Here is a 26,962-nt window from a genome sequence, read left to right on the forward strand (position 1 = left end):
TGACGTTTCTTTGCTAATAACTGGGGGGACTAATTGAAAAGGATGATTACCGCACCGGCCAAGCAGAGTAGAAATAAAGGCCTGAAAATTAATATTTAGGCAACTAAGGTAATGCTCAATAACATGGGGAGACCCACGTGGTTGAGATAGGTGGCGAGGCAGTGGAAGTAGTTAGCGAATGTGCCTACTTAGGGCAAGTTGGGACACCGGATCCTACGTATGAGGCAAAGATAATTCGAAGGATAACAATGAGGTGGAGTGCATTCGGAAGGCCTTCTCGGATAATTAATGGCAGCCCATCATTGTCCCTGAGGAAGAAACTGTATGACAGGTGCATCTTATTGGTACTCACCGATAGGGCAGAAACTTAAAGGCTCAGTAAATGGGTTCAACATAAATTGAGGATAACTCAGCGAGCAATAGAACGGAAGATGATAGGTGCAACGTTAACGGACAAGAAGAGAGCGGAGTGTATCAGGGGGAAAACGTGTGTTAAGGACATATTAGTAAAAATTAGGAAGAAGAAATGGGTGTGGGCAGGGCATGTAATGCGAAGGCAAGATAACCGTTGGTCATCAGGGTAACAGACTGGACCTCCATGAGAAGGCAAGCGGGCAATGGGCAACAGAAAGTTAGATGCGCAGATGAGATCAAGAAGTATGCGGGAATAAATTGGTCGCAGTTAGCACAGGACGGAGATAATAAGAGATCGATGGGAGAGGCCTCTGCTCTGGAGTGGGCGTAGATAGACTTCTGCGGCTGCTACTGCTGATGATGATGATGGTGATGATTGTGACAACTCTTTCGCCGTTATTCCAAACACTTCCTTTCTAACTACACCGCACAGGCTACACACTCCCATCTACACTGCGTACAAGCCGTGGTGCAGCCACGGGTCTGTTTTGACGGCGGTCTGTTTTGAGCTGCATTTTGAAAGCTTGGTTAGGCATCATTTAAGCAACAAAGGCCGCGCCATTACAGCTATGCCCCCTTTTGTTCTCTCCTGGTCTGTCGCTCGGTCGGCGGAACGACGACACAGCTACAAAATTTCTGAAGCGCTGAGTTTCGTGATGGAGCAGTTAAAATTAAGTAAGAAACAACGCTTCGCTTCTGGAGTATGAGGTAGACAGCACGCCGGGCTGATATTTTATGGGAGGCATACGCGCAACGTATTTTGAATAGTGTCAATACAATTCCGTCAAAAGTACTAGTTCTTCCTCAGGTGCTTGCGATATTATACTGTGGTCTCATGGGCGCCACACGCGTCTCAAATGTTTTGAACTGTTGCCTGAAAAGCGAACAGGCACATTAGCTTGATCGTGAAGAAAAAGCGAAATTTCGCCTAAACAAAGCCGAGCCAAGCGCAACCGTACTGAGTTTTTCCTCAATCGTCATTTTATTACAGGTGATGTTTGCTCCAGTTTACAAACTATTGTGCTTTGAATTCTCTACATGTCTGCATGCTCGTCTCAGTGTACCTCTATAGGTTCTGAAAGGGACCCCAAGCAATCACCCAATCAAAGCTTACTAGCTGGGTGATGTCTCCAGAATCTCTTGCTGCAAACTATACTCAATGCAACAAAATATAATAGCATTAGAACCCGAAGAGTTGTTCACTCCTCCTAGAAAACTAGTGAGTGGCATAAACGCCCACCGAATTGTGCACTGACAATGCAGGGATGCTTTCAGCGTGTGCAAACATAAATGCGCGGCAAGGTTCGCGTCAAGGCTGCAGGCGAGGTAGAAGTTTCCTGCCAGCGAGTCCGAGCTGCTCCCTTTCTCATGTTCACCCCTTTAAAGATATTAAAGTACAATAGAATGCCTATTTGGTGATCGTATTTTTGACGTGTTCTGTGACCCCCCCCCCCCCCAGCTGTTTCGGGGATTGGTTGGCCCTACGTTCTGCTTGCGATTTTGCTTCCTCCTTCACTGTTTCCGAACCACTAAGTGTCCAAATCCACGCAAAGTCCACTGTCTGTGCCTTTTTAGCAATGAAAGCAGCAGCATCCTGTTGCCCCTGTAACACTCACTAACCTTTTCCTGGGAACGCTTTCAGCCTTGCGCCGTCTCGAGCCTCCGAGTGCTTCTCGTCTCTGCAAAATCCCACAGGCCACGGAGTCAGTGAGTAACTGTAATTCCGGTCTTTCGCAGAGATTTCGCTTCCCAGCTTTGTTTTTTTTTTCACGCCAGTAATTGCTCATCTATGTTGTTATTCATTGGGTTATACATGGGCCGCAATTTTACAAGCCTGGATTTAACTCACCCGAAAACCCTTCGCTTTTTTTCCCCTGAAAATGCGCAGAGGGAATACAAACGAAAATAACTAATATTTAGAAGAGGCGTCTGCACAGATGAGGAGCCGGTCCTCCCTCAACTAAAAAAGAATGTTCACAGTGGAGCAGGTGATTGCTGCTTGGGAAACGGATAAAGTATGATAACATGTTTGACTCTCCTCTCTGTAGCATTGCAGTCCGCCTTGTCTGTTTACGTTCACCCAAATCCATGAGTTATCGCATGTAGCTTTTTTTTTATCGCTTTAACATTCTATCATTACTTCTTGGGCTGTTCGGGAAAAGCTTGACCAGGTAGTAGAAGATATGATAGGAGCATCGCTGAAACCGTTGAGAGGGTACTAAGAAAAGCCCCCATACACAGATGCTGCAGATGCGGCTTTTTGTCGCCAATTAAAAGTGGCCTCGAAAACGACGTGCCCGTACGAGAGTGAAATCGTATGGTCCTCCTTTCGCTCTCGTGTTTTATGGACATCGTAGTCAACGATTGCATCTAGTATGGTTTCATCGCTTCCATCACACCACTGAAAATAACGGCAAGTTTTATGCTATTAGCCGAAGGGTAGAGTTTCTCTGGAAGTAACAGTGTTAAAAAAAATGGAAGCGGCTTAGCTCAGCGAACCTTGGATATGCAAAGCAAAAGTTTGGCTTAGTCGTGTTGAGTCTTGATTTCGCTTTATTAACCTTTGATGCAGCTGTATTGCCGACCCCGGCTCAAAGCCGTTCACAGGAAGAGGCCCGGCCTCCCTTTCATTCTCGGCGAAAGCGGCGCAAGATGAGTCACATCGCCGGCCCCAGCGGTGCATGAGTGTGAGGCTGCGGGTTTGGTCGGCTGTCGATCAGCTGAGCGGCCACTCCGTCGTTGCCGCGACGGGAGCGGCCACGATGTCAGAAGAACAATTTAACATGGGGCCTGTGCGCAGCGCCGACAGCGGGCCCGGCAAATTACACGATGCCCTTTAAGGGGTGTGTCGCCAGCGGTGTGTCTCCGGTCAAAAGGTTACCTTGCACATCATCCGCGAAATCGCTGGTCGAAAGTAGTAAAGCTTGCATGGACGCAGCCCCTGCGTGATTACACTGCAGTGAGCGCGCGTCGAACACCGATAGTGGCGTCAGTGCGTCATGTGCCCGTGCGCCCGTGTGCGATGAACAGTGCGCCACAACAAACACGTGTAGCGCGCATAAAACCCGGAACATGCGCACAACCGACCAAGTGGCTTAAAAGCGGCTCTCACAAGAGCACCTGGGGGAGTTGGACGACACAGGCCAGCCGCAACGGATCGCCGGGATGGGAGCGGAAAGAGGCCGTGAACCGCAACACCGACCCTTGGCAATCCGAGACTACGCGGTTCATCTGGTGAACGTGGGCGGTGTGGCTTAGGAAAATGAACTTCGAAACATTTGTGAGTGTTCCGGAATCGCCGTCTTATTTTTTGCACAGTGGAGGCAGTAATCTTCCTTATGTCGCGATGCTCCCTTGACCATTCTGTTCTATGCGGATGGTTTTCCAGATTGTCTTTCTGTTTCCCGGATTAAACCGATGATTTCTGTTCCTTGTGTGTCGGCGTCACTTCGTAGAGCGGGGTCAGGCTCGCGAACCATTCACACAGGAAGGAGGGTCTTTGAAGCTTTGCTTTGAAACGAAACCTCCGTGTCTGAATGTAAGGTACAAAGCTTGTAAACGCACTATGTACCGCAATGCGTTTTGATTGTTGAAGAAGTTGAATACAAGATCTTTTATAGTACCGTTCACATTTTTTAATCTTTGAACAAATGCTATGAGAGAATATGCCTGTATCGTTTGGTGGCCCCGAAGGTGTTCGCTTTAGCACTCCCCCCCCCCTCCCCCCTTTCTTAATCTTCAATAATCATGTCATGGGAAATATTTCGGATGATTGACTTATTTTTGGGTTTTAACGCACCGACGCAACGCAGGTGATGAGGATGAGGCGCGGCGTAGTGGAGGGCTCCGGATTAATTTTGGCCAACTGGGGATCTTCAACGTGCGCCGAAATCTTGCCCACACGGGCGTTTTCGCTTTTCGCCTCCGGAAAAGCGGCTGCCGCAGCCCACTTGAAATATCTCATTGAACCTGAACGTTTTTACTAAATATTGCGTTAATAATGAAGAAATCAATAGTCTTCAATGTTAAATCTTTCTCAACGGACACGCTAAGCAACAAATGTACACTAACCCCAACAAAACGGTGTACCACACAGTAACAAAATGACCCATACATATCTTTTGCTGGAGTCATGGTAAACAGCTGGGCAAAGGAAATAAAACAAACATTAGGGGGTAATCCTAACATTTACACTTACATGAGAGAGCAGTTGCACCCGCACCCCGTCGCTGTTCTGGGCAAGTTGTTTTTATATAGAAAGTTGTGTCGGCTCAGGCCAATATTGAAAATATTTGCTTACAGTAACTTTATCAGAAGGGAATTAAAATGCGCCAAGAGAACATGTTTCTTGTGCACTGCACGAGCAATAAAGGCTGGAAAAGGTACACAAATATCTGAAAATATTCTGTAGAAATACAGAACATTGCCTACTATTGCGTAGCAGTCTTATCCAGCTTGTTTTGAGTGTGAGCTTTTACACTCAAATGTTTTTCTTATTCTAAATCTTGCCTGACCAATTATCTCCATTACCCCATTATTACGATTGCAGGTGGAACATTTGCGAAATCTAAATTATTGTGGAAATGCTGACGTTATGCGGTTTGCCATTTTCGGTAATTGCATATTTATATTTTTTAGTTTTTCAGGGGGGTGCGGCACGTGCGGGCGTTCGGCAGACGTGTCTCACATCGGCTCCGCATATTATGCCATTTTCTGCCGGACCTTTCTCTCCCATCGAATCAAATCTATTGTCAACGTGCAAGGCTTAGTTTACGGAATCTGCAGACACCAAAATTTGGTGAGTCCTCGCATTTTTCGCGAAGTTATCGCCTTTTAAAGTTCGCTGGCGAGGCCGCCCCGCTAAGCCTACTTTAGGCCTAGCTCGACCTCGGCCCAGCGCGCCATGGCGGCCGCTCTTACGGCCACGTCAGCCACTTCTGCCGACACTACGGCAGACATGGAGTTCGAGGGAACCATAACGAACGCTGGTATGGAACCTACCGAAACGACTGTTGTGCTAAATCACGAGGGAGGCCGAACGCTCGCTATAGTGGCGGGAGAAGAAGCCGCGCCAACGGACAACGACGGCTGGATCACAGCTGGAAGGAAACTACAACGCCGGCACGCCGAGGAGCCCGCAGGTAAGCCAGTCCTTACCCCGGCAGCCTCGCAGCCTAAGAGTAACTCGCGTTTCGCGAGGCAGGTGACCGCTAGAATTAGCAAGGCAGCTCGCATGCCCGTGTCACTACCGAAAGAAGAGATCAAGATCATTGTCCGGCCACGTGGCGGGCTACACGTAGCCCGAACGGAGGCCACTCGCCTCATGACGGCCATCATTACGGCCGCGGGAATCACTATGCAGGAGTCTAAGATAGACACCATATGCACAAACCCTACCCAGAACATTATCATTGTTAGCACGCCCAGTGAAGATCGCGCTCGGAAATACGTGCAAGTTAAGCGGCTGCAGATAGGGAACGTGGAGTATGGAACTTTCGCGTACGTCTCAGCTCCCAACGGAACCGCGAAAGGTGTGATCAGAGGCATCGACCTCTCGGAAACACACCAAGATCTACAGGATAATATTGTAAATGAAGCGAACCCGCTAGCTCTTGAAGCTCATAGGATCGGAAACACTACAACCATTATTGTAGCGTTCGAAGGAACTAAAGTCCCTAACACCGTAAAGTACGGCGCCATGATTGTGCGCTGCAGCCTTTATAGACAACACCACGAAGTTTGCCGCTGTTGCGGTAAATTAGGACACCGGGCAGATGTTTGCCCATACCCAGAGACTAAAGTGTGCTTTGCGTGTGGGAAGCCTAACCCAGATCAAGCGCACGAAGCCACGTGCAAACCCCGCTGTAAGTTATGCAACGGGGCTCACCCAACTGGCGCCACGGGTTGCCGCAACAGATATAAGATGCCCCACGTCGTAACTCAACGACGCTGGGAGAAGGAACAGCAAAGGTCGGTTACTAAGAAACAGATGCCACAGCCGACAGTGGAAAATTTTCCACATCTGCAGCCGAAAGCCCGCGAAAACACACAAAGGGCGAACGTCAGCGCTGACGTGAGAGCAGCTGCAGGCAACGGCGTGGAGAGCAATAAGAACAGCCAAGCAACGCCGTGCACACGCAATACATGGGCCACGGTGGCTAATGGAACTACGGCTCCTCGCTCTAACAACAACGCCTCGGATCCTCGAGTCAGACAGCTCGAGGCGGAATTACAGCAAATGCGCGGAGAGAATTCTCGCCTGCGGGAAAGAATGGCGGAACAAGACAGCCTCATCCAGGAGTTGAACCGCAAGGTCGAGATGCTCCTGATCGGCGAACACAGGCAAATGCCCCAGCCTCAGGCTTTCCAAACACTACCACCCCCGAGAACGGCCTTGCCGGAACCCATCGTGGAGGCTTTGCCCAAACACAGTCCTACCCCCACCTATACTACGACAGAAGATAGCTCCCCGGAAGAGATTATAGAAGATATGTCAGAGCCTAGGGCGAAACGAAGGGCCTTAAAGGCCAAGAAACGCGCACTACGACGCATTAACGAACGATCCACTTGGCAGGATGAAGACTCTGACAAGCAGGCTGAGTCAATCAACAAGCGGCTCTCAACCATAGAAGCCACAATGGCAGACATGGTCGTCAAATTCACCAACCTGGAGGCCCGGGCGCCGTCCTCAAACATGGAGGCCCGGTTTGCAAGCATGGAAAAGGTCCTCAATTTAATAGAGAAGAACTTAATGGCACCACAGCAACGAACAACCAGTCAACCGTAATGACCAGGACCCCGCCAACGGAATTGATAATATGGCAATGGAACATGAACGGTATTCACGGAAAGAAGGCAGTGCTCATTCAAGCCATCAAACACGCTACAAGACAACCGGACGTAATCCTCCTGCAAGAGACACACTGTGAAGTCTCCCCGAAGATACCAGGGTACCGCTCCTACGCTACCTCAGTTCCCAAGTCCACAGAGAAGTGGGCCCGGTCAAGAGGGGGAGTCTGTACCCTGGTAAAGAAGGGAATAGTATACTTGGAGCACGACTTCAAGCATACGACGAACACCGAACATCTTACGATTGAAGTGGTCGTCGGCAAGAAGAACAGGAAGCACAAGGAGCACATCTACATCACTAATATCTACACCAAGCCTAAGTACTCATCACAGCGCTACGGCACCCTTATTCGCAAGATCAAGCAGCTTGCGGGGGACAACACTACATTGATCTGTGGCGACTTCAATGCTCAACACACCACATGGGGCTACCAGCGCACGACGGCGAAGGGCCGGAACCTCCTAGAGGAGACCCGGGACGCCGACTACCACCTCATCAATGACATATCCACTCCTACCAGGCACGGCACGTCCGTACAACGGGACACCAACCCCGACCTGGCTTTCAGCAACAACACGAAAGTGCGGTGGCGAAACACCCTGGAGACACTCGGCAGTGACCATTGTGTAATCGAGATCATTATCCCTCTCAACAGTCACGTTGCCCCTCCCCGAACACAGAAACTCACGGACTGGAACAGGTTCCGTACCAACCTGGAGACCGTTCCAGACCACATCGACGACATAGAAGAGTGGACGAAGGCACTACTCACCGAGGTCCAGCGAGCTACCACGGAGCTAGAGACGACGGACGACATGCCCAACATGGACAGCCGGCTAGCGCACTTACTTGAGGCACGGAACTCACTAAAGCGAAGATGGAAGAGTCAGCGGCATAACCGCAAGCTCCGCAAGCGCATAGCCCTACTCAACCGAGAAATTGAAAAGCACTGTGCCGTGCTGTGTCGCCAACAATGGCATGCGATCTGTCAGGAGGCAGACGGTCAAATACATAAGAGTCGCACATGGCACTTACTCCGTCACCTGCTGGACGACAGTCAAACCAAGGGCACGCAACAACACACCCTGGCACGTACCTTGCTTAAAGCTCGAAAAGAGCTAGGAGACGACGAGGTGTGCAAGCGCCTCAACGACAAGTATCTACCGGCAACGCCACCCTCTTCTCTGCCGAGTTACACGGGCGACTCCAACCCTAAGCTCGACACAGACATTGAAGAATGGGAGGTACGAGCGGTCTTACAGAAGATCAACAGCAAGTCCGCGGCGGGACCCGACTGTGTCTCTAACAAGGCGCTACGCAACCTCAGCGACGGGGCGATCACAGCACTCACAAAGTTCTTCAATCACTGCTGGCGAAACGGAGCCTTACCCCGCAAGTGGAAAGAGGCACGGACAGTACTCATCCCCAAGCCCGGCAAACCACCAAGCATCGAGAACCTTCGCCCGATTTCACTAACATCGTGTATCGGCAAGGCCCTCAAGCACGTGCTGCTCAACCGGTGGCAAGACTACCTGGAAGAGAACAACCTCTACCCGGATACCATGCTGGGATTCCGGGCAGGGCTGAGCACACAGGACGCCATGCTCCTCATCAAGCACGAGATCATTGACAAACCGTCGACGACCACAAGCCCCATGGACAACCGGGCCATACTCGGTCTCGATTTGAAGAGTGCCTTCGACACCATCCACCACTCGGCGATTCTACAGCAAGTCTCCCACCTCAACATGGGAGAACGCACATTCAACTACATCAAGGACTTCCTCACAGCCCGTACCACCACCATCGTGGCAGGGGATCTGGAGCTACCGACCAAGACGTTGGGGAGCATAGGCACACCGCAGGGAGCCGTGATCTCGCCGACGCTGTTCAACCTAGTAATGATTGGAGTGGCCGAACGCCTCCGCGCCCTCCCGAAAGTCAAACACACGATCTATGCCGATGATATCACCCTCTGGGTGACGGGTGGCAGTGACGGCGAGATCGAGGCGTCCTTGCAGCAAGCCATCGACGTCGTTGAAGACCAACTGCAAGGCACGGGCCTCCAGTGCTCCCCAGCCAAGTCAGAACTGCTCCTACTACTGCCACGCCGCAAGTTCAGATCCGACAGCGCACCTGACATATAGCTCCATGCGGGTGACGGTACTACCATCCCAAGAGTCAGCACCTTGCGTGTCCTGGGCCTCCACATCGAAGAGCTACGCTACAACGGCCACACCGTTAAGCTACTGGATTCCAAGGTCTCCAGAGCCATAAGCTTAATTAAGAAGATTTCAACCAAATACGCTGGCATGAGAGAGCACAACCTGCTCAAACTCGTACAGTCTTTCGCCATCAGCCACCTGGCCTATGTCGCGGCCTTTCATGACTGGACCGACCTCGAGCGTAGAAAACTGGAGGCGCTCATACGCAAGGCACACAAAGCTGCACTTGGTCTTTACAACCACACTAATAATGAACGGCTCCTTGAGCTAGGTGTGCATAATACACTAGGCGAGATAGTCGAGACGCAGCAAACCGCGCAGCTTACACGTCTCGCGCAGACCCGAACGGGCAGGGCAATACTACAAAGGATAGGATATCAACCGAGGCTGCAGGAAGGTAGGGACTGGCTGCCGCTTCCGCGGGACCTACTGCGCAAGCTGCAGGTCGCCCCACTTCCCCGCCACATGAGTCCAGGGGAGAACAACGAAAGACGGCTCGCTCGAGCGCGGGCACTTACAACCACTCACTCCAACGACACCGGGGCCTTCTACGTAGACGTGGCCAGGTACCCGGACCGCAAGAACACGTACGCCGCCGCCGTCGTCGCAGCCACCACCGGTGAGCTCTACACGGCCGGCAGCATCGTGGCATCATCCACTGAACAAGCGGAAGAGCTGGCCATCGCGCTGGCTCTCTCCAACCCTAACTGCACCACCGTCCTCAGCGACTCCCGGACGGCCGTCCTGCGTTTCGCCGAGAACAAGGTGCACCCGAGTGTTGTGAGGGTGTGCGGGGCCCTACGGTCATCACAGACAACGGTGTGCATCAAGTGGTTCCCAGCCCACATGGGCACAGTGGGACCCGAAACGAACCGCAACGAGGACGCGGACCGGATGGCGAGTGCGCTCACTAGACGCAACGCCGGCTCGGTCTCCCCTGCTCCAGTGGACGATCACGACAACGAAGGTGAAGACTTCAACCCGATTACTACGTACGGGGAGGTACTGAAGTGCTTCCGGGACTCCCGGAGACGATACCCTGGGCCTCACTCGAACCTCTCTAGGCAAGAGGCAGTACTGTTCAGACAATTACAAGTGCGTGCGACGTGGACCCCTGTATGGGCGAAACACGTCCACCCCGAACTACAGCCGAGTGACGTGTGTGTGCTGTGCAGTGCTAGTCGCGCTACTATGGCGCACATGCTATGGACATGTGCTGTGACTCCGGACCCAACAGACGCGCTTCCACCCCATCTTGCTCGTGCGGTGGGCAAGGAAGACTTAGACTCTCAACGGGGAGCCGTCCAGTTCGCGATGGAGGCCCTTCAACGCCAGCAGTCATAGATGCTGCCTCCCCTACAGGAGGCTGGTATCTGCGACTAATTTAGCCGGCCAATAAAGATGTTCTCTCTCTCTCTTTAGTTTTTCATAAGTTTTCCTACCAATTATCTCATTTACGCTAATATAACCATTATAAGTGTAACTTCCCCATAACCTGCGTTACTGTGGAAATGCACTTCGTAACACAGTTGGCCATTTTACGCAATTATTTTATATTTTTATTACTTTCTCAGTTTTTCTAAATTTTCTTCACCCAATTGTCTCCTTTTACGCTATTATAACGATTAGAGACGTAACTTTCGCGAAATCTGCATTATTGTAAAAATGCCATGGACTATACGTTGCACCATTTTCTGTAATTTTTAAATATTTTTTTTCTTTGTTTTTGAAAACTTCGTGCAGCCACTTATCTTCATTTACGCTACTATAGCGATTGCAGGTGGAATTTCCGCGATATCTGTATTTTTGTGGAAATGCTGGACGTTACACGGTCCTGGCTGGGGGGGGGGGGCGTACTCGGAAAAGAATGCGACGCATTAAACTTATCTGCCCTAAACGGAGACGCTGACTAGCCACGTACTGTGTAATCTGACTGTGGCATTTCTGCCGTAATAATTACATATGCAGGGCCAGTGAAACAGATATTTAGCGCATTGCGCTTTCGTTAAAACCCTGCAATGTAAGTGTACCCTCCATTCAGAATCCCGGTAAACAAGCAGTGCACAACCTTTAACAGAACATTCACTTAAAGCGAAAGCTTTCTTAGTGGGACCGATGTCGTCTTGTCAGAAAACTAATGCATTTCCCCATAGACCAGTCGGTCGACCGAAAACCTCTGATAAAATCTGTGGACACACGCCGCGTGTGCGAATTGTTTAAAAACGGTTACTTGGAACCGCGGGAAAGGAAAAAGTTCTAAATAGGACAATATCCGCATTAATCGTTTAGAAGGAGCACAATGGGACAACGTTATCGCATAAGCCACGTATCAGCGTATGCACTTGATAGTGCGCAAGAAATCGTCGCATGGGCGCATGGTCGTATAAGTTCGTTGGAGGTTTGCGATTTCGGTCTTTGAAGGTTTCGCGATGGATTGGAGGCACTTCACGCGAATGTTGAACGCACCTTTCGAGCAGCTTCCCCAAAATCTGCGTTACTTTGGAAATGCTGGATGTAATACGATATGCCATTTTCCGTATTTTTTCATACTTTTGTTGTTTGTTATTTTTCTAAAATTTTGTTCGACCAATGAATTGATATTTATTTTGGAAATGACATGTGGAAATGCCATGTGTTATACGCGTGCCATTTTCTGTTGTGCCAGTGCAGTACGGTTTTTTTTTTTCAAAGCGTATTCCTCATTATTGTTAATCCAATCACCGATCTCCGTCGTCTTTGCGGTCACATCAATGAGTACTCCTCACCTTACCAATGCTAGTCATTGTTATGGCCGCATCTGGCCCCTTATCGCAGTTATGACCTATATATAAATTTTCGGAGTTCGCATATCCGGCCTCTTTCTTTACCCTAAGCCCCTCCTTTTTCGGTTGATGGGCATTCTGCTGAGATTCCCCGTGCACATCAAAATAAACATCCTCCAAGGTTCCTTGTTTTCGCACTGCTTTTTCTCGCTCGCTTCTCTCACCCTTCCCCAGAAAGGAATAATAATTTTTGATTTAGCTTATGCATGAGCTATTCTTTTCTCTGCCTGCTTTTCGCAAATGGGATCGCTTACACTCTTCTTTAACTACAGGGTATTCCTTATCTGACATCGCGTCCAGTATAGCGACAACGAATTCCTTTTAGGAAAATGACATAGGCGCCTTGGAGTTTATAAAGAGGGAAAGTGAACATTATGCGGCTCTACACGGCACACTTCGCAGAACTTTGTTCGCATCTTGATAGCCTACTTCTCAATCCGCACTTGCTGTGATGTTTGACGTTATACCAAATTGTTATGCTTCACTTGCGTGTAACAATTTTTTGTTTGAGATATTTTACTACGTCTGACTAGCTTTTTGAATGCGTTGCCCCTTTCTAACCTTTCTTATTTTGTTCAACCGACACACACCCACACGCACGAGCCTCCATTCTGCCGCTTCACATTTTGTTTACGTTATAATTTCTGTTACGGCTGGTTAAGTATATATATCAACATTTTTGGCGGGCGGGGGGGTGCGGAAGGGGGTCTAAACAAACTCCTATACACGGTTGTGTACACTGTACCAGTTTGTTTTCTCCTATATAATTTTGTGAGTTATTATTGTTTTTCTATTTCTATTACCACGAACAAGCAGCTGTTTTCTTCTCTTCCAATCAAGACTGTTTTAATATCCAAGAACTTATTGATACTGTTGTTTCATGTTGCGTATTTCTGCATTTCCACTTGCTTTGGTCTCGTAAGGAGACTGAGAGAACATGAAATAAATGAGTACAAGCCAATTTAGTGATGTACAAGTTCTCTAATAAAAGAGTAAGGCACCTTCCATCCCTGTTTGTACTTAACGTTCCGAGTCTAAAAATTCAGCCAAGCGCACAGACATTTAACCACGCTTTTAGTCCAATGTTTAGAGCAAATCCTAAAATGGATAATACGATGCTGCGCTTGCAGCTGGGATTATGTAGGGTCCTCCCAAAAGTTTCCTGTCTTCAGTGACAATTACGAGATGCCAGGCTTTGTACGCACCTTACTGCGATTAAACTCGACTGTTACAAGAGTCTCTATATCTTCACGTAAGCTTGACTACTATGGATAACTTCATCAAAAACATGCTGGCATCATCTTGTTCCGGTTAAATACCGAGCGATATCACGGTTTGTATACCTGCCTCAAGTTGGTATACCCGCCCACCCATTTTGGTGGGCGGTACTTTCGTAATGATCACTCGATACAATGAACAGCGCTATATTTTCATTGGTAGTTTGCTATGGTGAAGTTCGTCACAACAAGGTAGCCCAATAATCCTGAATTCTGCCTACTGTTTTTTCATCGCGGGCAGGTCCACTTTTATTGGTGTGCGGCGGCAGAACTCCTTCATCGCCTTCGGGGTGACCTGCGTGCTCCCGTCCCAGGCCGGACGAGTATCCCCACGAACGTCACTAGAAGAACGGCAGCCAGCGTGCCATCGAAGTGCATCGCCTGTGCCGGTCGGAGAAACGTCCCCTGACGAGAACTGCGAAAAATACCAAAGGGTGCTGCTCTTCAGGTTCAGGCAATCTCGCCTTGTGTACCCGGGATATGTAGATAAATACCGCGTCGGTCGCGAAAACCATTATATAGAACAACATAAAAGAAAACAGAACACGCAAGGCGCGTTCTGTTTCTACAGCTGCAAATTCAGTGAACAAAAAGAGGAAACGTTTTTCTGTTCAGCATCTTCGACAATGCAATACGCGGTTGATTTTCAACGCATATTCCTTATTGTTAATCCAATTACCGGTCCCGGTCGTCTCTCCGGTCGCGTCAATGAGTACTCCTCACCTTACCAATGCTAGTCTTTGTTATGGACGCATCTGGCCCCTTATTGCAGTTATGACTTATATATAAATCTTTGGAGTTCGCATATCCGCCCCTTTTTTTACCGAAACCCCCTCCTTTTTCGATTGATCGGCATTGTGCTGAGCGTCCCCGTGCACATCAAAATAAACATCCACCAAGGTTCCTTGTTTCCGCTCAGCTTTTTTCAATGACCTCCGAGTACCCCCATAACCGCAACAGCAACAGTATTTTCAACCGATACCGAAGTGTACCGTTTGAATTAGGAAAGTGTTCATACTTCTAAAGCAGCATTGGTTTAGTGGCTGCGCGTTTTTGATCATTCGTGTGTATCGCATAATTATTGACGTCGTACGGTGCTTCCGATTTTTCAGCAAGAAACTCGGCTGAACAGTTGTGCTCATCGAAAAATTCGTCCAAGCGTACGATCTTCCGTACGTCACGAAGCTATTCTTCAAGAAACCTAAGCTCCAGGTTATGCGCTGCAAGATAGTGAAGCAGCGCATTTCGGGTGGGAAAAGAATATTGAATATTTACAAACAATTAACTGGAATTTTTTTGGAATGAAGATCACTTATGCCTGAACCGTGTAGTTTTTTTAGGACGGGGATTTTATCGGATGGGATGATGAAGCCTTCGTTCGGAACGAAACACTACTTTAAGCTGCTGTTATGGCAGGCACCATACCTCACCGCCTCGATTACCATGAACTCCTTCGGACTTGTAGCGGTATATTTCGGCTTGGTAGTGCACTATCGTGGCCTCCGGGACCTCGGTCGCAGCAAGGACTTTGCTGAATCGTTCGAGGGCTACTGCTGGCTCCAGTGTCGTGGGAGACGTGGGGTCACCTCTTGCTAGCTGGCTCCGGAGACTCTGAAGTTCGTCGCACAGCCTCGCGTTTTCGACGGTTAAGGACGCTAGCAGTTTCGTCTGCCAGTTGTCGTAGTTGGCAGCCGGCAGCGTTGTTGCCGCACTCGTTGTCTGTTCAGAGAACTACCGACGTCGTCCATTGTCTTAGAGGAGACGCGTAATGAGAAGCCTACGTAATGGGCGCTCGTTGGCTAGCTCTTGGCTAAACACAAGAGGTGCCGTCGGGAGGGAGAATGAATGACAAGTAAAAGGGCGGCGTGTATCATCTTTTTCCTGTCTGCTCCATTCCGGGAAATTTAATTCTGGTCTCGTGTAAATATTAAGCCCGTTAACCCAAATGCCGTGGCATGTCCAAGTGTGCGCGTGTTTGTGTTAGTGTGAGCGCGCGCGTGTGTGCAAATAGGTACATAGCACAGGCACATGCGTAGGTACACGGGTATATCCATAGGTAAGCTGTCATTGCACTGTGTGCTCTTTAAAGTTTCTGGGGATGAAATATTGCCAACCATTTTTCAAACGAGTACTGACACGAAATTTCTCGCTTTCAGTTTTTATGCTGTAAAAATACCTATTGGCCCAGTAATTACGAATATCGAACCGAAAGCCGTCAGCCGCCAACACGTAATTAATTATAACACGTTTATTGCAACCAATTTCGAAATTTGGGCGCCATGCGGGAAAATGGCCGTTCGAAGGCCAGCCTGCAAGCGGGCCAGCCTTACGTCACGGTCTCACCCCTGACGTCAGAGACGTTTTTCTTTCCTCCATGCGTTCGCCACATCGTCTGCTACGATTGGACATGGTCCGCATTCGCCTGCGCAGTCGACATGTCGTCTGAATCGTCAGACTCAGATGAGTCGCTGCCACCCGACAGACAGAACAACTTTATTTGGCCAGGCGATTAGGCCGGTGATGTCTTCGCCGTCGTCCGTTTTTCAATATCACTGCGGCTCGAACCGGTGCAGACCGTGATAGCAACAGGTTGTCGTCACTCTTTTAATCAATCTGATCGCGAAAAATAAATTCCACATGCGAGAAAGTAGATGTTAGTGTGTTGAAAAATTGTGCTAGGGGTTGTTATCAGCGCTGAATTTAAAAGTGGCGTTCAGATATTTGCCGCGATGGTAAGCCTACCCTGACCGGCAGCGGAGGTTCGGCACTCCGACCCAGCACTGCTGGCACCGCGGTGCGGCGAGCGGCCGAAAGATGGCGCCACCTGCGCGCCAGAATCAAAACAAGCCGCGGCAGATGTCTTGGTCACCGATGGCTGAAACGGTAATTATTGCCAAAATAAAGCTCCATATGCGAAAAAGGCGGTGATAGTGTGGTGAAAAGTTGTGTACGGGATGGTCATTCGCAGTTGTACAGATACCAGCGATCAAATAGTCGCCACGATACTAAGCCTAAAGTTCCCAACACCCAAGCTGACCCGCGCAACCCCGAGCCCGCTGGCTTGGGCGACAGTTCATGCGGCCGCCGCCGCGCACGAACACGGTGCACGTTTAGCGCTGCATGTGGTCGCGTGGAAAATAATGCATCTTGGTGTCGTCGTCGATTTGTCGGACAGGCTTCCACGAGAAGTACTTCGCATACCGCAAGCTTGCCATAGCACAACTTCGGCGAGCCCGGCGACGCGCACCACCGCGTCGCCGCGGTGCCCGTCGACATCGCGCACCGCGCGGTGCCGGCACCGCGGAGTTTTAGGCACCAGTGCAAGGGAACAAGCAAAGACGTCGAACACGCAAAGTCGCAAAGCTTACAAGCATTGCTCACACTGCTACCCCCAAGTCTCCTGCCCAAACGAATACCACCGACAACAGCAGCGCAGGATATCGTTTCCGGTTCCGAAAACGACTATATGACGTCACCCTGAACCGGCCAGACACGCAGGCCGATGTTTCGTCACGCCGAAAGTGATTTCGCTAGTTCTGCCGATTTGTGGAAGCTCGCGGCCTGGACAATCGAAATCGATTTTAGATGTCATTCCGGCCTCGGATCGCTGCAAAAAATTTGTGTGAGGCATCTGTACAAACTAGTCAAGGCAATGATATCATTTTTAGGCGTCAAAATTTGGTGTCAGTACTCCTTTAAGGCCACGAAAAACACCAACGTCAGTCATGCAGGAAATTTGGGTATTTGTCCAAGCTATCAGGACCAGTTGCAGTGCAGCACTTATGAGCCGGTACAGTGGATGGTGTCGCCAACTGCGACGGCGATGTCCGCGTAACCGAGCGAGCGAACGGGACACCGAAGGCCGAAAGAGAACGATGGAGGAGCGTCTGGCAAAAGTGCAAGGGAGAGGTCGGCACGCAGTGCAATGGTGTCATGTCTCGCACTGCCTCTGCCTCACACTTTCCCCATGCGTCGCCTCCGAGGAGCGCCATCCCCCTACACTTTTGCCAGATGGTCCTCCTCCAGTCGTGACTCATCCGAACCACGTGACGTTTGCGAGAAAGGTTTGGAACATGATTTGCAACACGACTTGCAACAATATGCTCGGCGGCGATGACGCTCTGCGCCGTAACCGCAGGGGAGGGCGCGCCGCCGTTGCGTTTGCTGATCACGGATCACTTCCTGGAACGCAGATAGATGCGCGCCGTGACCGAGACGACTGCAGCTCGCGCTTCGCCCATATTTCGCATTAGGGAGTGTTGAAAATTGTCAGAGGCTTTTCGCTTGCGTTTTCGCTTCTAACTGCATCAAAATAATGAGGCTATAATAAAGGTTCCATCAGCCGGCTGTATTTTAAAACAAGAAGTATAACTTCTGTAGAAGATCCAGCGGTTATGCTGGTTATTTCTTCCCCTCAGAAAAGAACTAAGAAAACCGGCTCAGCAATTTTAATTCAGTGTTCGAAGCAAACGCAAAGCGGTTCTTTGCACAAGCCCGGGCAAACTCAATAAGCCGTTGATTATGTCTGGGCTGGAGGAACTACGCAGGACGCACGCATGAACTAAATGTAAATATGGGTCTTCGGGCTAATCCATTCGTGTGTAATAGAATGAAACACCAAAGAACGACGCCTGCATGTCATGGACGGTCCGTCCGGTAAGGACCTCACCGATTTCCGCATTTTTTCGTAGTACCGGCGGTGGTTGAGGAGGAACGATTCAAACTTCTCTTCGTGGAGTTCTCGGCTCGGCGTTCGGCCGGGTGGCATGAAAGGCTTTCTGGTGCTGCTTGGGGTCCGCAGCAGCGGCGTCCGGGTAGCGTCTTGTGTTTGTCGCTTCGTTCCTGGATGTTAAGAACAGCACTATAAGGAAGGGGCTTCGAGTTGCAGGAAAGACGCAAAACCGTCAGTCTATCTCAATATGGAAGATGGCTGGCTTATCCCAGTAAATCGCACCGTTGCTTGAATGAAATAAAAAGCGCAAACTGCACGCAGGGAGCTCCACGGGAGATGTTTCACGCAATTCCTACTTGCAATTCTGCCAAACATTGTCTGTAACCGTACATACTTGCATGGATCTCTCAATTTCGAAGGCAATAGTCTTTCTTGTCCAGCTAAAACTGAAATTGTCTGTCTGTCTGTCTGTCTGTCTGTCTGTCTGTCTGTCTGTCTGTCTGTCTGTCTGTCTGTCTGTCTGTCTGTCTGTCTGTCTGTCTGTCTGTCTGTCTGTCTGTCTGTCTGTCTGTCTGTCTGTCTGTCTGTCTGTCCTGTCCGTATGCCCTTCAGTGAACTCGCGCTTCGAGGTCCGCTGAAAGAAAACAAAACAGCAGGGAAGTGGGGAGAAAAGCGCTGACGACATACGAAGAAAAGGAACTGAGAGAATCCTGAGGCGGCAAGAAAACTGAAAGGAAATGGAGAAAGACAAAGTGGCGGAGTGAGTAAAAAGTCGGCCCGTTCACGTGGCCGGCTCTTTTTCCGGCTCTTTTCATCATACCTGCCAACCGGTCAAGTTCTGGTCATGTTGGGAGCGAGTGTCATAGCCACTAAAATCTTCAAAACATCCCGAAAAAAAAAGTCATGACACTCGGTTGTCTTCAAGTCCGTTATAATGATCATCCACTTGTAGACTTCCCTGGGGCTCAGTGTCCTTGCCCTTTTCCTGCATATATTCCGTTACGCGTGGAGAAGGGACAAAAGCTGCGCCTTCCCTCCCTCCTCCTACGTCTATACCTAACGCTTATAGGGCAAAACCGCTCGCCGTATGAGGTCGCACTCAGTAATTTTAAACCCTTAGCCATTTCCTCTGTGGCAACGAACTTCATGCCTTTGCAGTCAATTAGTGAAGTGGAAATGTTTATGGATTCATACTTCTAGCGAACTTTAACACACGACGAAGAAAGAAAAAACGAAATACACGCTAGACTTTAACTTGGTTTATGCAAAACGGAACAGGAAAACACGCATTTATGTACAAGATTCGAAAAAACAAAGAAACAAGCACATGATTCTGCGGAAATGAAACGCCGCAATGTTTGCACTCGCTCTTATCGCTTTTTACATAACGGCGACTGCAAACATTGCGCCGTTTCATTTCCGCAGAATCATGTGCTTGTTTGTTTGTTTTTTCGAATCTTGTACATACATGCGTGTTTTTCTGTTCAGTTTTGCATAAACCAAGTTAAAGTCTAGCGTGTGTTTCGTCTTTTCTTTCTTCGTCCTGTGTTAAAGTTCGCTAGAAGTATGAGAAATTAGTCAGTAACCAACTCGCCCAACTATCCGCTTTAATTGGAAATGTTTGTGCAATTGTTAAACATAAAGGGCAATTCATTGAGTTATTTTAGGTTTTAACGCGCCGAGGCAACGCAGGCGATGAGGCGCGCCGTAGTGGAGAGCTCCGGATTAATTTTGACCACCTGGGGATCTTTAACGTGCGCCGAAATCTCGTGCACACGGGTGGTCTTGCTTTTCGCATCCATTAGAAAAGCGGCCGACGTGGTCGGGAATCGAAACCGAGTCCTCGTGCTCGGCAGCACAACGCCTAAAGCCACTGAGCCAGCGGGGCGGGTCTAAGGGCGAATTACCGTCATTACCTGCGGGGGAACCCACCCAGAAGGCAAACCTCGGCTGTATGCGTCACACCATGACGAACCGCTTATTCCTTTCACGTTTCCTTTTCAATTCATTGGTTTCAATAGGGATGATTTCGGCTGTCTATAACGTCCCTGCAACACTGATAATTATTTGAAATGGGTCCGAAATGAGCAATAATTATAAGACTGGGATGGTTCTATACATATTTCAATAATATTTTTGTTAATAGTAGAAGAGGCAATGTCTCACAGTACATAGTTCCGATAATTCAGAGTTCTGGCAATTTTGTAAAGCGGGCACATTCTGGCGAATCCCCAAAACTGACGCGTTCCACGAAGACAGGAACAGCAACAACGAGGACAACTTTTGCTTTGGCGCTGGCAGAGTCCGGAAATAGTACAGCGAGTGGGCACGGGGCTGAAACAGGGGGAGACGTTACACCGGTGCTTTTTTTATGCTTTACAGTGGAGATCATTTTCTTAGCAGGACAACAACAACATCGACGACGGTTTTTCGCTGAATGCGGCCCCTAAGGCTTTCGCCCTAAAATGCTCTTTAACTACGGTCCCTTCCAGAGCAAAAAAAAAAAACTTTCGAGAAGAAACGGACACCATTGTATGACGCGTTTCTATACGAAAACTACGCTCCGATTTCTGAGTATTGTACTTGCATTTCTTTTCACAGTAGACGGCGTAATGATTGCTCCCGTGTATTTAGAGCCCACCACGTTATCCGCAGGTGAAAATGTTAACTTTCACACGTTTAAATAATGGTTCTGAAAATTCATGCCATCAAAAAACACTACAAAAAGAAATCATTGCCCTTCAAACTATGAAGAAGGATGACCAAGGAGCTGAGGGCTGAGAAGTGCCCACAACAAACAAGTTGTTTTTAATTTTCGATTGGGCATACTTACTAGTTAATTAGCCGGATGAAAGTTGGACAGAGTAGCGTTTTATTCTAGCGGGTAAATACGAGGCTGTCTAGCACCGTGTCCTCCTGTAGAAGCCCATGCATGGGCAAACGGTAATTCGACAATAATTAAAAGGTAGTGTCTGTTATCCCGGCCACCGTGAGAATTACCATTTGAAATTTCTCCCGGCAGTCGCCTCTTTTTGGCTAAGCACGCTTCGCGGAGTTTCTATGGGATAAGTATTTCCTAAAAACCCGTGCTTACAGCTGCCCGTGTAGCGCTGTGGCATAGTACTTGGTTTAAACGAGAAGCCTCAGGTCCAAATCTGACAATGCGATGTTTTTTTTTTTTAGCTTTCAAAATTTTTTCGTCGTCGGGTTTTGTTAATTTTTTACTCTGGTTTTTACTATATCAAGAGATCAGTGCACAGTACTTCTATAGGGGGTTGAATTACGTTTAATATAGGTTGTGTTCTGTGTCGTTGGGCTGGGTAGATTAGGTTTCCCGCAGTTGGGCTGGATTTGGGCAGGTTATGACGCATTCGGATAGGTTACGCCAGAATCGGTGAGGTTATGTTATGTTAGGTTACGTTGGCAGGTAATATTAACCAGTAAATTTTAGGCCAGCCAGATTTGATGAAAACTGCCGTGAGAATTTCCCGGAGGTAATCCTCACGGCTGCGGTGAGATTATACGCAGCCTAATTACGACTTCACTGTGATGTGCACCATTTAAAGCGGATCAAACACCGCGTTATGTTCGAGTAGTCCTAGTGGCTAATTTACAAATAATTTGTTTTGGGATAGCTTCGATAAAACGTTAGTTGCAACCATAGTCCGTCAGTAGACATTCATATACAGAGTGGAAGTCAAACTTAACTTCACTGTGTACTAAGTTTGGCAAGTAATTGAAACTAAACGCAACGATACAGCCGTCCTACCGGGCAATTTCAGTATCATTTTTTGTTCAAGACACCTATTTTTAATTGATGGCTCCAGCACATTCACCACAAAGTTGGCTTTGTTTCAAGGTTAAGTTCCGTCGACGCGAACTTTTCCGGCACACCCTGTTGGCGCACGTTCTTTTCGTAAGAACCTAGCGTATAACCGCCCCCCCCCCCAATGATCTCTACGCATGTTAGAAACACCAGGTGGACCCTAGTACGAACATATTTTCCTCCTAACCCACAAGAGACAATAGAAATTGGTTTTCAAGAACAGACCAGCAAGCATCATTAAAGTACGCCGCTGTATTACATCTGTCATTAAAACGCCCAGAGTTAGAAAGGCAAGAAATGCATAACGCAAGGGATACGGGGCGGTGAACGTGCGGGGAATATGAAGTTCCTCCGGTTAAAGTGCGGCGCTCGACACAGCCGAACGTCTAGTCGTCATGCTGAAGTACAGAGTTTGCGAAGCAACGGGACTCGTGACAAGCGTGCCGCAACGCATTTTTCGTATTGGGCAAAATCGGAAAAGAAGTATCGACCCGCAGGGATTCATTTGTGACAGGTTCACGGCAATGGCCTTTTTCTACAACGCTGAGTACCGCGGAACTTGGAGAAACAAGATGAGAATTTGAAACTGGTAGCGTCGCGCCGCAGCTATGCCGGTGGGCTGTGAGAGTCGACTTGGTGAAGGCCTACGACTGCCGTTTCGACACCGCGGAGCACTTTAACGTGTGCTGGATTGTTTAGCCGGGATAACTAAAAGGCCGTTACCAAAAGGACAGTGTTAGCCGCCAGGATTAGGGGAATCTACGCAGTAGATTTCACTGACCTTTGTTGCCGTCCATCGTGGTCGAACGCCCCTCGTTCTGCGCGTGCTCGGTCTTCACGTGAGAGGCGCGCTGCTGCTGCGAATTGCGATGACGTTCCTTGATTTTGGCAACATACCCCATCGTGGGATAGGCCCAATTAGGGTGAGAATAATTCATTATGCACCATTTTCCACACTGAAATTCCTAGCGATACGATGATGATGTTCTCAGAACCGAACAAACGCACTCTGCCCATTGTGCTTAGCCTCAGCAGGCCACTGAATATAAAACTTCTCTAACCTTACCTCCTCTGAGGAAATGCACAGTACTACTTCGAATTACACTGTGTTGGCAAGGAAATTTCCAGAAGGTGCGAAGGTCGGGATGTCCAAGGACGCGGGTTATATCCCGGCAGTGGGAGCCTCTCTGTATGCCTGCGTGCGTGCGTGCGTGTGGGTGTGTGCGCGCGTGCATGCGTGCGCCCGTGTGTGCGTGTGCGTGTGTGTGTGTGTGTGTGCGTGTGTGTGTGTGTGTGTGTGTGTGTGTGTTGTGTGTGTGTGGGTGTGTGTGTGAAGGCAAAGTACGAATATGGCTGTGCGCAGAGATTAAAGCGCACGAAAATGATGCAGGATCGCCTAAATTCTCCCGTAGCCCTGTACTGTTGCACGCCTCACTGTCCATTTACAGCTCCGGCGCGTTAAAGATTTTCAATTTGAATTTAAAGAGGGGCGATATTACAGAAGGCCCGAGTTCGTCCTATTCCCGAGTTCCCGCTGCTTGGGCTATAGAAGAAGTGATAATGGAGCATCTTATAAACCTCGGGCGAAACCGGCGCCATCGCGCGCAGCTCGCCTGGCATATTTAGCCCCCCGTATTGAACCCGCTTCCGTTGATAATGTACGGCTTGTGATACCATCCGCATGCACCACCATCTGAAATTGATCTGCAATAATCATGCCCCAGCATAACTAGATGACCACACTACTACTTCTTTGAAATCCCCAGCCTGGCTGTTGGCCACATCCGGCGCGGGGCGGTCAGTTTTTTCGGTGTTCAGTTCTTCCACTAAATTATGTTTGCTACGTCGCTTTAGAGCAGACCCAGTGCAGCTCTGCGCAAGCCCACACCAAGTAAGCAAAGGAGTCCACTGTAGCGAACGGAACGGGCCCTGCTCCGAACCATCGAATATGGATTTTGTTTACAGTTTGGTTGAGTGTGCACGGCGTCCGCTCATCAGAAACCGTCCAAATTCAGCGTGCCAAGAGCGTGTTTGAGCATTGGCGAGTGTTTTTTAGATGAAGCTGTGTCATTTTTCGTCGACTATCTTTTCACTGTGTGCGAAGAATGCTGCCGTGGGAAAATCGTGTTGTCTTGGCTACTCCTATCGGCTCGGATAGGAGTCAACGCCGGTTCGGACCGAATACCCCCGCTACTGTGGCACCATTGGCTCAGGGTGGCGTGGGGACTCGATTTCTGTTTGGTACAAAGTTTGGTACTAAGTGGTACTATGCTAGCGGGCATAAAATGAAAACATTATGGCTACAACATTCACAAAGTACGCCATGGGTGGGTGTGGCTTCGGTAGCTACGCCGGGCCCACGAATGGGCTGGGAGTGTTTGATTGTCATTAGAACTGGGAGGAAACTCAGGCATGGTTTTTCACGGCCGAGTTGGACCCGTGACGCTAGTGGCGGCCGCTGCTTCGGCTTGATTTATTGTTCATGGTCGCTGTAGAAGGCATATTTCTACCCCGACAGATCTTTTAAACGGAGGAGGAATTTGGGCTTGTTTTTATCTCTGCCAAACTACTGTGCATTGGCTGTTCAGTCATCTGGTGACCAATACCCGCTTTCGACGAAGTGTTAGGCAGCTTTCCCTCGATGACCGTCGAGGAGCAAGTTTTGTGTGCGCTGCGGTTTTACATGACGGCAGTGTTATATCGCGGCGGAAGCCGCAGAAGAATGACGAAGCGACCACTGTCGTCGACGATCACCAACCAAAACTGAACTTTTATTCAGAGGCATGCATATATATATACAGAGGTCACCTGGTGGCAAGTAAAGACAACATAAACCAAATTGAAACCGAAACTGAAACACTACATATTCCCCTCCTTAAAAGACCAATGTTAGTAATTGTTAGCGGATTAGTATTAGTACGAAAATACACAATATTTACAAATATTTACAACCACACATGGTATGTGCGCTTCACAATAATGTCTGATGTACAACTATGCAGCATACATTCGACGACTGCTATATAACAAAAAAAAAACACAATTGCAGAACCACTGAAACGTCTCAACAAGACGCAGCTGAAGCTGAAGCTTGTAGCGTGGGCGTAGCTGGTGAAGCTTCAGACTGCGCTATTGAGGAGCGATCCTCGGGTCGCTCAGGTGCCAAAGGCGGGGTTGCAGGTTCGAAGACAGCGTCATGATGCGGATTCCACGCGGCTGATGGCGCAGGTACCTTGGATAACTTCGAAGCGTTCCAAGTTCGTCCATCGTCAAGCCGGAACGTTGATGGGCCTTGTTGGTGGACAACCTTCCGTGGGTGGCTAAATGCGAGGTCGCCCTTAGCAGATATTCCGGGTTTCTTAATTCGCACAAAATCACCAACTGACACTGTTGTCTTCTTCGCGGCCCTGCGACGGTCTGTGTACTCTTTGCTGTACCCTTGTTTGCTCTTCACGCGTTGGCGTAGACGACAGAGTTCGGAAGCAGGATCGCTGAAGAAAGTTGGTGATGGGTGGCCCACAACGTCAAGACGTGTTCTCGGTAGCCGCCCGTGTAGGAGAACGGATGGTGCAACACCCGTAGTGGCATGTGGCGTGCAGCGATATATAGCCAAATAGTCTGTTACCGCTTGACGAAGCGGACGTTGCTCTAACATTGCAACCTGTATGAAATCCTTGAAGACACGGTTGAACCACTCTACAAGTCCGTTCGTTTGAGGGTAGTAAATGGAAGAGTGCACGAGACGGATGGCGCGATCATTGAGGAACTTTGTGATCTCCGCAGAGGCAAACTGGGGCCCATTGTCGCATACTATCACGTCCGGGTAACCCTCACGGGAGAACACCGAAAGCAAAAAGTTTATGACGGTGCGGGATGACACTTCACTGCAGAATTGAACTTCTGGCCATTTCGAAAAGTAGTCGATGAGTGTAATGGCGTATCTGCAGTCGTGCGGTGCTCTCTGCAGAGGGCCGACGATGTCAACGGCCAGCTTCTCCCATGGGCGTTCTGGCAAGGGTACTGGCTGCAAAGGAGTTGCAGCAGTCTTTGCACTTTTGTCAGCCATCTGACATATTCTGCAGTTCTGGATGGAAAGTTCCACCTGTCTATCCATGCCTGGCCACCAGAACCTTTCTCTTAGTCGAGCTTTTGTCCGAACGATACCCGGGTGAGCTTCGTGGGCAGCAGCGATTACTTGCGGCGTGAGAGACAAAGGAACGACGATTCGTTCTCCGCGCAGGAGCAAGTTGTCAACGACCGAAAATTCACCGCGCACCAAGAAGAAAGGCTGAAGTTTGCTTGAGAGCGTCTTATGTGCAGGCCAAGATGTGGCGACATAAGTCGCGACTTGCTTCAAGTTGCAGTCTTCACGAAGGGCCTGTTGAAACTGCTCCTTGGTGAGGCAAGGTAATTCAACAAAGGACACAACCTCCTCGAATGACGCATCTTCCTGCGGAGACGGAACTGGAAGGCGAGAAAGGGCATCCGCTACCTGGTTTTCGGACCCTTTCCGATACTCTACAGTATAGTTATAGCGAAGTAGCCGTTCCGACCAGCGTGCGATGCGAAGGGGGCGGCGGCCAGTACCTTGCGAAGAGAGGAGAGAGACCAAGGCTTGGTGGTCTGTGCGCAACGTGAAATGCCGTCCCCACAAGTACGTATGCCAGTGCTCGCATGCCCAAACGCACGCAAGCGCTTCACGCTCTCCCACTCCGTATTTCCTCTCCGCAGGTGAAAGCGTTCGCGAAGCAAAGGAAACAGTTCGCAACCTGTGGCCATCGACCTGCTGGAGAACAGCACCTAGTCCGCAGTCGGACGCATCAGTGGACACTACGACCGGAAGGGACGCATCGAACATCTGCAGAACTTGGCTGGA

This window comes from Haemaphysalis longicornis, unplaced genomic scaffold (assembly GCF_048455015.1).
Source record: "Haemaphysalis longicornis isolate Haplotype H1 unplaced genomic scaffold, Haemaphysalis longicornis Haplotype H1 scaffold_2, whole genome shotgun sequence".
In the NCBI taxonomy this organism is placed as follows: domain Eukaryota; kingdom Metazoa; phylum Arthropoda; class Arachnida; order Ixodida; family Ixodidae; genus Haemaphysalis; species Haemaphysalis longicornis.